The sequence below is a fragment of the Rutidosis leptorrhynchoides genome, chromosome 5, assembly GCF_046630445.1.
Source record: "Rutidosis leptorrhynchoides isolate AG116_Rl617_1_P2 chromosome 5, CSIRO_AGI_Rlap_v1, whole genome shotgun sequence".
NCBI classification, from domain to species: domain Eukaryota; kingdom Viridiplantae; phylum Streptophyta; class Magnoliopsida; order Asterales; family Asteraceae; genus Rutidosis; species Rutidosis leptorrhynchoides.
This window is the reverse complement of record NC_092337.1, coordinates 348987367-349002975: the sequence shown is the minus strand read 5'-3', so window position 1 is coordinate 349002975 and position 15609 is coordinate 348987367.

Genomic DNA, 15609 nt, shown 5'->3' with positions numbered 1-15609 from the left:
AACGGATCAAATGCGTTGGCTTTTATAGGCAGTTTCAGAATTTGGGGCTCCGCGAGTCGCGGTACTCTAACCCTTCAAACTCCGCAAGTCGCGGAGTTTGCTTTTACAGCTCATCCCTTTTTGGATCTTCTTTGCCGACGTTTTATTATATAAATATAATATATATATAATTTATATAATTAATTATATATTATATTATATTTATATACATAATTAATTTGTAACTTTCGCTCCATTGCGTCGAGCGTTGAGAGTTGACTCATGTCCCCGTTCTGGATTTTTGAACGTCCTTGCGTACAATTTAATATCTTGTACTTTGCGTTTTGAATCTTGTACTCTTGTAATTTCGAGACGTTTCTTATCAATAATTGGAACCATTTTGATTGTATTTTGTACTTTTGAGCTTTTTGGTCGTTTGCGTCTTCAATTCGTCGAATCTGTCTTTTGTCTTCACCTTTTATTATTTAAACGAATATTACTTGTAAATAGGACAACTTCAACTAAAAGCTTGTCTTTCTTAAGGGATAATGCTATGAAATATATGTTCGTTTTTAGCATTATCAGCGGGTGATACGCAGTACTCATGTCGAGACGAGTCCGAAGGCTTCTTGCAAAGAACGCCAAAATCTAGAAGCAAAATGGGGATCGCGATCTGAGATGATCGATAAGGGCACACCATGACGACATACAACCTCTTTTATGTATAGTTGAGCGAGTCTCTCCATCGTATCAGTTTCCTTCATGGCTAAGAAGTGTGCAGATTTAGTAAGGCGGTCAACAATAACCCAGATGGTATCGTATCCGCCCACCGTCTTTGGTAACTTCGTAATGAAATCTATTGTTATCCTTTCCCACTTCCATTGCAGGATTTCCGGTTGTTGGAGTAACCCAGAAGGCCTCTGATGCTCGGCCTTAACTTTCGATCAAGTCAAACACTTCCCAACATAAGTTGCAACGTCCTTCGTAAGATTAGGCCACCAATACTGTTCCTTAAGATCGTGGTACATTTTACCGGCTCCTGGGTGAATTGAATATCTCAACTTGTGGGCTTCATCTAGTATAAGGTTCCGTAGATCTCCATAACGGGGTACCCAAATTCTTCCGGCATAGCATCGGAGTCCAGTTTCCTTAACTTCAAATCGAGAAACGAGAATGTTCAAGTATTCGTGAGATATATTCTCCTCCTTGAGAGCCTCATCTTGGGCTGCTCGGATCTGGATATTGAGGTTCGAATGAATGGTGATGTTCAAGGCTCGGACACGAAGAGGTGTCATCCTCTCCTTTCGGCTCAAAGCGTCAGCTACAACATTGGCCTTGCCAGGGTGATAACGAAGTTCACAATCATAGTCGTTTAGCGTCTCGATCCATCGACATTCTCTCATATTTAGTTGCTTCTGATTGAAGATGTGTTGGAGGCTTTTATGATCGGTGAAAATAGTGCTCTTAGTTCCATAAAGATAGTGTCTCCACAGTTTTAATGCAAAGACAACGGCTCTAAGCTTGAGATCGTGCGTAGTGTAATTTCGCTCGTGAATCTTCAGTTAACGAGAGGCGTAAGCGATAACCTTTGTGCGTTGTATCAGTACACAACCAAAACCACTTTTCAAAGCATCACAATAAACGATGAAATCGTCACTGCCTTCAGGAAGTGATAAGATAGGTGCGGTGGTTAACTTCTTTTTCAAGGTTTGAAATGCAGATTCCTGTTTGGGTTCCTAAATGAATTTTTCCCCTTGTGAGTCAGTGCGGTCAAAGGACGCGCAATCAGAGAGAAACCTTCAATAAATCTTCGGTAGTAACCGGCGAGACCTAAAAATTGGCGAATGTGAGTCGGAGTAGTGGGGGTTTCCCACTTGCTGATAGCTTCGATCTTTGCGGGATCAACTTTGATACCTTTATTACTCACAACGTGACCTAGAAATTGGACTTCCTTCAACCAAAACTCACACTTGGAGAATTTTGCATAAAGTTGCTCTTGTCTCAAGAGTTCCAACACTAGACGAAGATGTTGTTCATGTTCTTCTTCGCTTTTGGAGTAGATGAGGATATCATCTATGAAGACGATAACGAACTTGTCTAGGTATGGCTTGCATACACGATTCATGAGATCCATAAACACGGCAGGTGTGTTGGTTAGACCGAATGACATCACGAGAAACTCATAATGACCATAACGAGTCCTGAATGCAGTCTTCATCACGTCGCTCTCTTTCACCCTCAACTGGTGATAACCGGATCGCAAATCGATCTTAGAGTAAACGCTCGATCCTTGTAGTTGATCAAAAAGATCGTCAATTCGGGGAAGAGGATACCGATTCTTGATCGTCAATTTATTGAGTTCGCGGTAGTCGATACATATGTGGAAGGATTCGTAATTCTTCTTCACAAATAAAACAGGTGCGCCCCAAGGCGAGAAACTTGGTTGGATAAATCCACGGTCTAGCAGTTCTTATAATTGGCTCTGCAACTCTTGCATTTCGGAAGGTGCGAGTCGATAAGGTGCGCGAGCTACAGGTGCAACTCCTGGCACTAAATCGATCTGAAACTCTACTGCTCTCGGTGGCGGTAATCCAGGCAATTCTTCCGGAAAGACATCGGAAAATTCGTTTTCAATTCGTACGTCATCCACGCTCTTCACCTCAGTTTCTAACGTTTTCACATGTGCTAAAACAGCAAGACGTCCTTTCTTCATGATCTTTTGCACTTTCATGCAACTAATGAGATTCAGTTTCGAGCTACATCCCTCTCCGTAAATAATCAGTGGCTCACCGTCCCCGTGTGGTATACGAAGAGCTTTATCTCCATAGATAATGTCAGCCCTTATCTTGGTCAACCAGTCCATACCGATAATAACATCAAAGCTTCCCAACTTAATGGGTATCAAGTCAATCTCGAAATCCATACCAGCTATGTTGATAATAGCTCATCGACTAATTTGGTCAACTTTCTCAAGTTTTCCATTGGTTACTTCTAGAAGCATACTCTCCTTTAAAGGAAGTAACGACCAATTTATCTTAGAGCAAAAGCGTCTACATACATAACTTCTATCGTGTAGTGACCCGAACTTTTCCATGTTTATATATATTAATTGAGATTGATATTTACATGATTAAATGTTTCCAACATGTTAAGCAATCAAACTTGTTAAGACTTGATTAATTGAAATATGTTTCATATAGACAATTGACCACCCAAGTTGATCGGTGATTCACGAACGTTAAAACTTGTAAAAACTATATGATGACATATATATGGATATATATATATATATAGTTAACATGATACTATGATAAGAAAACATATCATAAAGTATATTAACAATGAACTACATATGTAAAAACAAGACTACTAACTTAATGATTTTTAAACGAGACATATATGTAACGATTATCGTTGTAAAGACATTTAATGTATATATATCATATTAAGAGATATTCATACATGATAATATCATGATAATATAATAATTTAAAATCTCATTTGATATTATAAACATTGGGTTAACAACATTTAACAAGATCGTTAACCTAAAGGTTTCAAAACAACACTTACATGTAACGACTAACGATGACTTAACGACTCAGTTAAAATGTATATACATGTAGTGTTTTAATATGTATTTATACACTTTTGAAAGACTTCAATACACTTATCAAAATACTTCTACTTAACAAAAATGCTTACAATTACATCCTCGTTCAGTTTCATCAACAATTCTACTCGTATGCACCCGTATTCGTACTCGTACAATACACAGCTTTTAGATGTATGTACTATTGGTATATACACTCCAATGATCAGCTCTTAGCAGCCCATGTGAGTCACCTAACACATGTGGGAACCATCATTTGGCAACTAGCATGAAATATCTCATAAAATTACAAAAATATGAGTAATCATTCATGACTTATTTACATGAAAACAAAATTACATGTCCTTTATATCTAATCCATACACCAACGACCAAAAACACCTACAAACACTTTCATTCTTCAATTTTCTTCATCTAATTGATCTCTCTCAAGTTCTATCTTCAAGTTCTAAGTGTTCTTCATAAATTCCAAAAGTTCTAGTTTCATAAAATCAAGAATACTTTCAAGTTTGCTAGCTCACTTCCAATCTTGTAAGGTAATCATCCAACCTCAAGAAATCTTTATTTCTTACAGTAGGTTATCATTCTAATATAAGGTAATAATCATATTCAAACTTTGGTTCAATTTCTATAACTATAACAATCTTATTTCAAGTGATGATCTTACTTGAACTTGTTTTCGTGTCATGATTCTGCTTCAAGAACTTCGAGCCATCCAAGGATCCATTGAAGCTAGATCCATTTTTCTCTTTTCCAGTAGGTTTATCCAAGGAAATTAAGGTAGTAATGATGTTCATAACATCATTCGATTCATACATATAAAGCTATCTTATTCGAAGGTTTAAACTTGTAATCACTAGAACATAGTTTAGTTAATTCTAAACTTGTTCGCAAACAAAAGTTAATCCTTCTAACTTGACTTTTAAAATCAACTAAACACATGTTCTATATCTATATGATATGCTAACTTAATGATTTAAAACCTGGAAACACGAAAAACACCGTAAAACCGGATTTACGCCGTCGTAGTAACACCGCGGGCTGTTTTGGGTTAGTTAATTAAAAACTATGATAAACTTTGATTTAAAAGTTGTTATTCTGAGAAAATGATTTTTATTATGAACATGAAACTATATCCAAAAATTATGGTTAAACTCAAAGTGGAAGTATGTTTTCTAAAATGGTCATCTAGACGTCGTTCTTTCGACTGAAATGACTACCTTTACAAAAACGACTTGTAACTTATTTTTCCGACAATAAACCTATACTTTTTCTGTTTAGATTCATAAAATAGAGTTCAATATGAAATCATAGCAATTTGATTCACTCAAAACGGATTTAAAATGAAGAAGTTATGGGTAAAACAAGATTGGATAATTTTTCTCATTTTAGCTACGTGAAAATTGGTAACAAATCTATTTCAACCATAACTTAATCAACTTGTATTGTATATTATGTAATCTTGAGATACCATAGACACGTATACAATGTTTCGACCTATCATGTCGACACATCTATATATATTTCGGAACAACCGTAGACACTCTATATGTGAATGTTGGAGTTAGCTATACAGGGTTGAGGTTGATTCCAAAATATATATAGTTTGAGTTGTGATCAATACTGAGATACGTATACACTGGGTCGTGGATTGATTCAAGATAATATTTATCGATTTATTTCTGTACATCTAACTGTGGACAACTAGTTATAGGTTACTAATGAGGACAGCTGACTTAATAAACTTAAAACATCAAAATATATTAAAAGTGTTGTAAATATATTTTGAACATACTTTGATATATATGTATATATTGTTATAGGTTCGTGAATCAACCAGTGGCCAAGTCTTACTTCCCGACGAAGTAAAAATCTGTGAAAGTGAGTTATAGTCCCACTTTTAAAATCTAATATTTTTGGGATGAGAATACATGCAGGTTTTATAAATGATTTACAAAATAGACACAAGTACGTGAAACTACATTCTATGGTTGAATTATCGAAATCGAATATGCCCCTTTTTATTAAGTCTGGTAATCTAAGAATTAGGGAACAGACACCCTAATTGACGCGAATCCTAAAGATAGATCTATTGGGCCTAACAAACCCCATCCAAAGTACCGAATGCTTTAGTACTTCGAAATTTATATCATATCCGAAGGGTGTCCCGGAATGATGGGGATATTCTTATATATGCATCTTGTTATTGTCGGTTACCAGGTGTTCACCATATGAATGATTTTTATCTCTATGTATGGGATGTGTATTGAAATATGAAATCTTGTGGTTTATTGTTACGATTTGATATATATAGGTTAAACCTATAACTCACCAACATTTTTGTTGACGTTTAAAGCATGTTTATTCTCAGGTGAATATTAAGAGCTTCCGCTGTTGCATACTAAAATAAGGACAAGATTTGGAGTCCATGTTTGTATGATATTGTGTAAAAACTGCATTCAAGAAACTAATTTCGATGTAACATATTTGTATTGTAAACCATTATGTAATGGTCGTGTGTAAACAGGATATTTTAGATTATCATTATTTGATAATCTACGTAAAGCTTTTTAAACCTTTATTTATGAAATAAAGGTTATGGTTTGTTTTAAAAATGAATGCAGTCTTTGAAAAACGTCTCATATAGAGGTCAAAACTTCGCAACGAAATCAATTAATATGGAACGTTTTTAATCAATAAGAACGGGACATTTCAGTTGGTATCCGAGCGTTGGTCTTAGAGAACCAGAAAATTTGCATTAGTGTGTCTTATCGAGTTTGTTAGGATGCATTAGTGAGTCTGGACTTCGACCGTGTTTTCTTTAAAAATGATTGCTTAACATTTTTGTTGGAAACTATATATTTTTAACATATGAATATTATGTGATATATTAATCTCTTAACGTGTTTGATATTATGTGATAGATGTCTACCTCTAGAACAAGTCCCATTGACTCACCTAATAATAATGAAGAGTCAAATGTAAATTGGAATGATTTGTGGACTGATTCACAAGTTCCCGAAGAGGAACCGGAAGAAGAGTCGGAACCGGAAGAAGAATCGGGACCGGAAGAAGAATCGGAACCGGATGAAGAAATAGAACCGGTGGGGGAAATAATAAAACGGTTAAGTAAAAGAAAATCCTCAACCAACCGACCAAAGTTAATTATGGTCAATGGTGTTTCCGCCAAGGAAGCAAAATATTGGGAGGATTACCAATTCTCCGATGAATCGGATTCCGACGAGAATTCCGATGATGTTATAGAAATTACCCCAACTGAATTTAAAAAGGCAAAAGAAAATAATAAGGGAAAGGGCATAAAAATAGAGAAATCTAATTCCAACCCCGATGAACTTTATATGTATCGTCAACCCCCGAAGTCCTTAAGTTGTAACAATGACCCGGGAACCTCTAAACCACCAGGTTTTTCTAAACCAATGTGGACAACGACGGCTCGTATTAGGGGAACATCATATATCCCTAGAAACTTGGCAAAACGAACCAAAACCGAAGAAGAAGAAACGAGCGAGTCGGAATAAGATAGTTGTATTCGTGTGGTGTAATATATGTAATATAGTGTTCTTATGCTTTATGATATATGTAAAAATTGCTTGTATTAATAAGTATTTTTTTATGAAACTAACTCTTGTCTATTTTACAGTTTAAAAACACAAAATGGATAGACAACCCAATATTTTAAGAGACCCACCCGGAGACATGATTGATGAAATCTTGTCTAGAGTCGGCCAGAATTCTTCGGCACAACTATTTAAGGCGAGATCAGTTTGTAAGACATTCGAAGAACGTTCCAAGAATGTCTTGGTTTATAAGAGACATTGGGAAACCCATAAGTTACGATGTGTTTACTTTGACGCATATATTGCGGGGAACCCAAATGCTATTTTACGCAACGGGTTAAGAAATTATTTTGACTCAATATATCCGAATATTGGACTTCGTGATTTAGAAAAAGCGGCTAACATGCAACATAAAGAAGCATGTTATGCTTACGGATTAGTAATGTTCGCTTCTCACCAAAGTGAGAACAAGAACATCGGGCTACAACTATTAAACAAAACATTTCCACAAGTGACGGAGTCGGTAATTGGGGTAAGAAATGAGGTTTTTAGATTATTACGGGACTGTTGGACATTACGTAACCCTCGTCCCTTTGATGACGTTACAACACGCTGTCTTATCAACGGCCATAACGGTTATGTTGCACAAGACCAAGGATGGGAAGTAGTCCTAGTAAAACCAGAATGCATGACTTGTTCTGGACGTATGAATTACGTGTCTTTATTGCCTTTGCTGAACGACTTGCGTACTAGCTAGAATTGTCTTCACAACTATCTTGTATCAAAGTTATTGTGTGCTATATTTCATGCTTTATGTGAAATAAGCGGTATTGTAAGTTTGTAAAATATTGTATAAAAGTTTGAACGCGAAATATTATTACAATCAGTTTTTCATATAGAATTGTAGTAGTTGAATTGTATATTAGCTACTAAGTATGAACTTAACGGGTAGGTACTACCCGAATTTAAACTTATAAAACGCTAATATGAAGAAAAAGCTTTTATAAATGAGTTCATATTATGCTACGAAATACTATTAACTACTCTTAATATTCTGTATGATTAACTTGTTCCATTTAACTATTTTGAAGGAAATGGCACCGACTACTCGACACACCGTGAATATGAATGAAGAGGAATTCCGTCCTTTTCTAGCTTCAAACATAGCCGCAGTACAGGCTGCGCTACATACCAACAATAACCTTGGATCTAGCAGTACAGGAAATCGTGTAGGATGCACCTACAAAGAATTCACTGCCTGCAAACCTTTGGAATTTGATGGAACCGAAGGACCGATCGGATTGAAACGGTGGACCGAGAAGGTTGAATCGGTGTTTGCCATAAGTAAGTGTACTGAAGAGGACAAAGTGAAGTACGCTACGCATACCTTCACAGGTTCTGCGTTAACATGGTGGAATACCTATCTAGAGCAAGTGGGACAAGATGATGCGTACGCACTACCGTGGTCAGCATTCAAGCACTTGATGAACGAGAAGTACCGTCCCAGAACCGAGGTCAATAAGCTCAAGACAGAACTTAGAGGGTTACGAACCCAAGGATTTGATATTACCACGTACGAAAGACGATTCACAGAATTGTGCCTATTGTGTCCGGGAGCATTCGAAGATGAGGAAGAGAAGATCGACGCGTTTGTGAAAGGATTACCGAAAAGAATCCAAGAAGATATAAGTTCACACGAGCCCGCCTCCATACAACAGGCATGTAGAATGGCTCACAAACTAGTGAACCAGATTGAAGAAAGAATTAAAGAACAGACTGCTGAAGAGGCCAATGTGAAGCAAGTCAAAAGAAAGTGGGAGGAAAACGGTGATAAGAATCACCAATACAACAACAACAGCAATTACAACAATAATCGCAACAATTATCCCAACAATCGCAACATCAATCGCAACTACAACAAACGGCCCAACAACAACAACAACAACAACAACAACAGCAACTACAACAATCATCCTAACAACAATAATAACCGCAACAACAACAACAATCAGAAGCAGCTATGCCAAAGGTGTGAAAAGAATCACTCGGGGTTCTGCACCAAATTTTGCAACAAGTGTAAAAGAAATGGTCATAGCGCGGCGAAGTGTGAGGTCTACGGACCAGGGGTTAATAGAACGAAAGGAACAAATGGTGTCGGAACGAGTAATGGTGGAGCAAGTAGTGTCGGAGCAAGTTATGCCAATGTAGTTTGTTATAAATGTGGAAAACCAGGCCACATTATTAGAAATTGCCCGAACCAGGAGAACACGAATGGACAAGGCCGTGGAAGAGTTTTCAATATTAATGCGGTAGAGGCACAGGAAGACCCGGAGCTTGTTACGGGTACGTTTCTTATTGACAATAAATCTGCTTACGTTTTATTTGATTCGGGTGCGAATAGAAGCTATATGAGTAGAGATTTTTGTGCTAAATTAAGTTGTCCATTGACGCCTTTGGATAGTAAATTTTTACTCAAATTAGCAAATGGTAAATTAATTTCAGCAGATAATATATGTCAGAATCGAGAAATTAAACTGGTTAGCGAAACATTTAAGATTGATTTGATACCAGTAGAGTTAGGGAGTTTTGATGTGATAATCGGTATGGACTGGTTGAAAGAAGTGAAAGCGGAGATCGTTTGTTACAAAAATGCAATTCGCATTATACGAGAAAAAGGAAAACCCTTAATGGTGTACGGAGAAAAGGGCAACACGAAGCTACATCTTATTAGTAATTTGAAGGCACAAAAACTAATAAGAAAAGGTTGCTATGCTGTTCTAGCACACGTCGAGAAAGTACAAACTGAAGAAAAGAGCATCAATGATGTTCCCATTGCAAAAGAATTTCCCGATGTATTTCCGAAAGAATTACCGGGATTACCCCCACATCGATCCGTTGAATTTCAAATAGATCTTGTACCAGGAGCTGCACCAATAGCTCGTGCTCCTTACAGACTCGCACCCAGCGAGATGAAAGAACTGCAAAGCCAATTACAAGAACTTTTAGAGCGTGGTTTCATTCGACCAAGCACATCACCGTGGGGAGCTCTTGTTTTGTTTGTCAAGAAGAAAGATGGTACATTCAGGTTGTGTATCGACTACCGAGAGTTGAACAAACTTACCATCAAGAACCGCTACCCACTACCGAGAATCGACGACTTATTTGATCAACTACAAGGCTCGTCTGTTTATTCAAAGATTGACTTACGTTCCGGGTATCATCAAATGCGGGTGAAAGAAGATGATATTCCAAAGACTGCTTTCAGAACACGTTACGGTCATTACGAGTTTATGGTCATGCCGTTTGGTTTAACTAATGCACCAGCTGTGTTCATGGACCTTATGAACCGAGTGTGTGGACCATACCTTGACAAGTTTGTCATTGTTTTCATTGATGACATACTTATTTACTCAAAGAATGACCAAGAACACGGTGAACATTTGAGAAAGGTGTTAGAAGTATTGAGGAAGGAAGAATTGTACGTTAAGTTTTCAAAGTGTGCATTTTGGTTGGAAGAAGTTCAATTCCTCGGTCACATAGTGAACAAAGAAGGTATTAAGGTGGATCCGGCAAAGATAGAAACTATTGAAAAGTGGGAAACCCCGAAAACTCCGAAACACATACGCCAGTTTTTAGGACTAGCTGGTTACTACAGAAGGTTCATCCAAGACTTTTCCAGAATAGCAAAACCCTTGACTGCATTAACGCATAAAGGGAAGAAATTTGAATGGAATGATGAACAAGAGAAAGCGTTTCAGTTATTGAAGAAAAAGCTAACTACGGCACCTATATTGTCATTGCCTGAAGGGAATGATGATTTTGTGATTTATTGTGATGCATCAAAGCAAGGTCTCGGTTGTGTATTAATGCAATGAACGAAGGTGATTGCTTATGCGTCTAGACAATTGAAGATTCACGAACAAAATTATACGACGCATGATTTGGAATTAGGCACGGTTGTTTTTGCATTAAAGACTTGGAGGCACTACTTATATGGGGTCAAAAGTATTATATATACCGACCACAAAAGTCTTCAACACATATTTAATCAGAAACAACTGAATATGAGGCAGCGTAGGTGGATTGAATTATTGAATGATTACGACTTTGAGATTCGTTACCACCCGGGGAAGGCAAATGTGGTAGCCGATGCCTTGAGCAGGAAGGACAGAGAACCCATTCGAGTAAAATCTATGAATATAATGATTCATAATAACATTACTACTCAAATAAAGGAGGCGCAACAAGGAGTTTTAAAAGAGGGAAATTTAAAGGATGAAATACCCAAAGGATCGGAGAAGCATCTTAATATTCGGGAAGACGGAACCCGGTATAGGGCTGAAAGGATTTGGGTACCAAAATTTGGAGATATGAGAGAAATGGTACTTAGAGAAGCTCATAAAACCAGATACTCAATACATCCTGGAACGGGGAAGATGTACAAGGATCTCAAGAAACATTTTTGGTGGCCGAGTATGAAAGCCGATGTTTCTAAATACGTAGGAGAATGTTTGACGTGTTCTAAGGTCAAAGCTAAGCATCAGAAACCATCAGGTCTACTTCAACAACCCGAAATCCCGGAATGGAAATGGGAAAACATTACCATGGATTTCATCACTAAATTGCCAAGGACTGCAAGTGGTTTTGATACTATTTGGGTAATAGTTGATCGTCTCACCAAATCAGCACACTTCCTACCAATAAGAGAAGATGACAAGATGGAGAAGTTAGCACGACTGTATTTGAAGGAAGTCGTCTCCAGACATGGAATACCAATCTCTATTATCTCTGATAGGGATGGCAGATTTATTTCAAGATTCTGGCAGACATTACAGCAAGCATTAGGAACTCGTCTAGACATGAGTACTGCCTATCATCCACAAACTGATGGGCAGAGCAAAAGGACGATACAAACGCTTGAAGACATGCTACGAGCATGTGTTATTGATTTCGAAAACAGTTGGGATCGACATCTACCGTTAGCAGAATTTTCCTACAACAACAGCTACCATTCAAGCATTGAGATGGCGCCGTTTGAAGCACTTTATGGTAGAAAGTGCAGGTCTCCGATTTGTTGGAGTGAAGTGGGGGATAGACAGATTACGGGTCCGGAGATTATACAAGAAACTACCGAGAAGATCATCCAAATTCAACAACGGTTGAAAACCGCCCAAAGTCGACAAAAGAGCTACGCTGACATTAAAAGAAAAGATATAGAATTTGAAATTGGAGAGATGGTCATGCTTAAAGTTGCACCTTGGAAAGGCGTTGTTCGATTTGGTAAACGAGGGAAATTAAATCCAAGGTATATTGGACCATTCAAGATTATTGATCGTGTCGGACCAGTAGCTTACCGACTTGAGTTACCTCAACAACTCACGGCTGTACATAACACTTTCCACGTCTCGAATTTGAAGAAATGTTTTGCTAAAGAAGATCTCACTATTCCATTAGATGAAATCCAAATCAACGAAAAACTTCAATTCATCGAAGAACCCGTCGAAATAATGGATCGTGAGGTTAAAAGACTTAAGCAAAACAAGATACCAATTGTTAAGGTTCTATGGAATGCTCGTAGAGGACCCGAGTTCACCTGGGAGCGTGAAGATCAGATGAAGAATAAATACCCGCATCTATTTCCAGAAGATTCGTCAACACCTTCAACAGCTTAAAATTTCGGGACGAAATTTATTTAACGGGTAGGTACTGTAGTGACCCGAACTTTTCCATGTTTATATATATTAATTGAGATTGATATTTACATGATTAAATGTTTCCAACATGTTAAGCAATCAAACTTGTTAAGACTTGATTAATTGAAATATGTTTCATATAGACAATTGACCACCCAAGTTGATCGGTGATTCACGAACGTTAAAACTTGTAAAAACTATATGATGACATATATATGGATATATATATATATATAGTTAACATGATACTATGATAAGAAAACATATCATAAAGTATATTAACAATGAACTACATATGTAAAAACAAGACTACTAACTTAATGATTTTTAAACGAGACATATATGTAACGATTATCGTTGTAAAGACATTTAATGTATATATATCATATTAAGAGATATTCATACATGATAATATCATGATAATATAATAATTTAAAATCTCATTTGATATTATAAACATTGGGTTAACAACATTTAACAAGATCGTTAACCTAAAGGTTTCAAAACAACACTTACATGTAACGACTAACGATGACTTAACGACTCAGTTAAAATGTATATACATGTAGTGTTTTAATATGTATTTATACACTTTTGAAAGACTTCAATACACTTATCAAAATACTTCTACTTAACAAAAATGCTTACAATTACATCCTCGTTCAGTTTCATCAACAATTCTACTCGTATGCACCCGTATTCGTACTCGTACAATACACAGCTTTTAGATGTATGTACTATTGGTATATACACTCCAATGATCAGCTCTTAGCAGCCCATGTGAGTCACCTAACACATGTGGGAACCATCATTTGGCAACTAGCATGAAATATCTCATAAAATTACAAAAATATGAGTAATCATTCATGACTTATTTACATGAAAACAAAATTACATGTCCTTTATATCTAATCCATACACCAACGACCAAAAACACCTACAAACACTTTCATTCTTCAATTTTCTTCATCTAATTGATCTCTCTCAAGTTCTATCTTCAAGTTCTAAGTGTTCTTCATAAATTCCAAAAGTTCTAGTTTCATAAAATCAAGAATACTTTGAAGTTTGCTAGCTCACTTCCAATCTTGTAAGGTGATCATCCAACCTCAAGAAATCTTTGTTTATTACAGTAGGTTATCATTCTAATACAAGGTAATAATCATATTCAAACTTTGGTTCAATTTCTATAACTATAACAATCTTATTTCAAGTGATGATCTTACTTGAACTTGTTTTCGTGTCATGATTCTGCTTCAAGAACTTCGAGCCATCCAAGGATCCATTGAAGCTAGATCCATTTTTCTCTTTTCCAGTAGGTTTATCCAAGGAAATTAAGGTAGTAATGATGTTCATAACATCATTCGATTCATACATATAAAGCTATCTTATTCGAAGGTTTAAACTTGTAATCACTAGAACATAGTTTAGTTAATTCTAAACTTGTTCGCAAACAAAAGTTAATCCTTTAACTTGACTTTTAAAATCAACTAAACACATGTTCTATATCTATATGATATGCTAACTTAATGATTTAAAACCTGGAAACACGAAAAACACCGTAAAACCGGATTTACGCCGTCGTAGTAACACCGCGGGCTGTTTTGGGTTAGTTAATTAAAAACTATGATAAACTTTGATTTAAAAGTTGTTATTCTGAGAAAATGATTTTTATTATGAACATGAATCTATATCCAAAAATTATGGTTAAACTCAAAGTGGAAGTATGTTTTCTAAAATGGTCATCTAGACGTCGTTCTTTCGACTGAAATGACTACCTTTACAAAAACGACTTGTAACTTATTTTTCCGACTATAAACCTATACTTTTTCTGTTTAGATTCATAAAATAGAGTTCAATATGAAATCATAGCAATTTGATTCACTCAAAACGGATTTAAAATGAAGAAGTTATGGGTAAAACAAGATTGGATAATTTTTCTCATTTTAGCTACGTGAAAATTGGTAACAAATCTATTCCAACCATAACTTAATCAACTTGTATTGTATATTATGTAATCTTGAGATACCATAGACACGTATACAATGTTTCGACCTATCATGTCGACACATCTATATATATTTCGGAACAACCATAGACACTCTATATGTGAATGTTGGAGTTAGCTATACAGGGTTGAGGTTGATTCCAAAATATATATAGTTTGAGTTGTGATCAATACTGAGATACTTATACACTGGGTCGTGGATTGATTCAAGATAATATTTATCGATTTATTTCTGTACATCTAACTGTGGACAACTAGTTATAGGTTACTAATGAGGACAGCTGACTTAATAAACTTAAAACATCAAAATATATTAAAAGTGTTGTAAATATATTTTGAACATACTTTGATATATATGTATATATTGTTATAGGTTCGTGAATCAACCAGTGGCCAAGTCTTACTTCCCGATGAAGTAAAAATCTGTGAAAGTGAGTTATAGTCCCACTTTTAAAATCTAATATTTTTGGGATGAGAATACATGCAGGTTTTATAAATGATTTACAAAATAGACACAAGTACGTGAAACTACATTCTATGGTTGAATTATCGAAATCGAATATGCCCCTTTTTATTAAGTCTGGTAATCTAAGAATTAGGGAACAGACACCCTAATTGACGCGAATCCTAAAGATAGATCTATTGGGCCTAACAAACCCCATCCAAAGTACCGGATGCTTTAGTACTTCGAAATTTATATCATATCTGAAGGGTGTCCCGGAATGATGGGGATATTCTTAT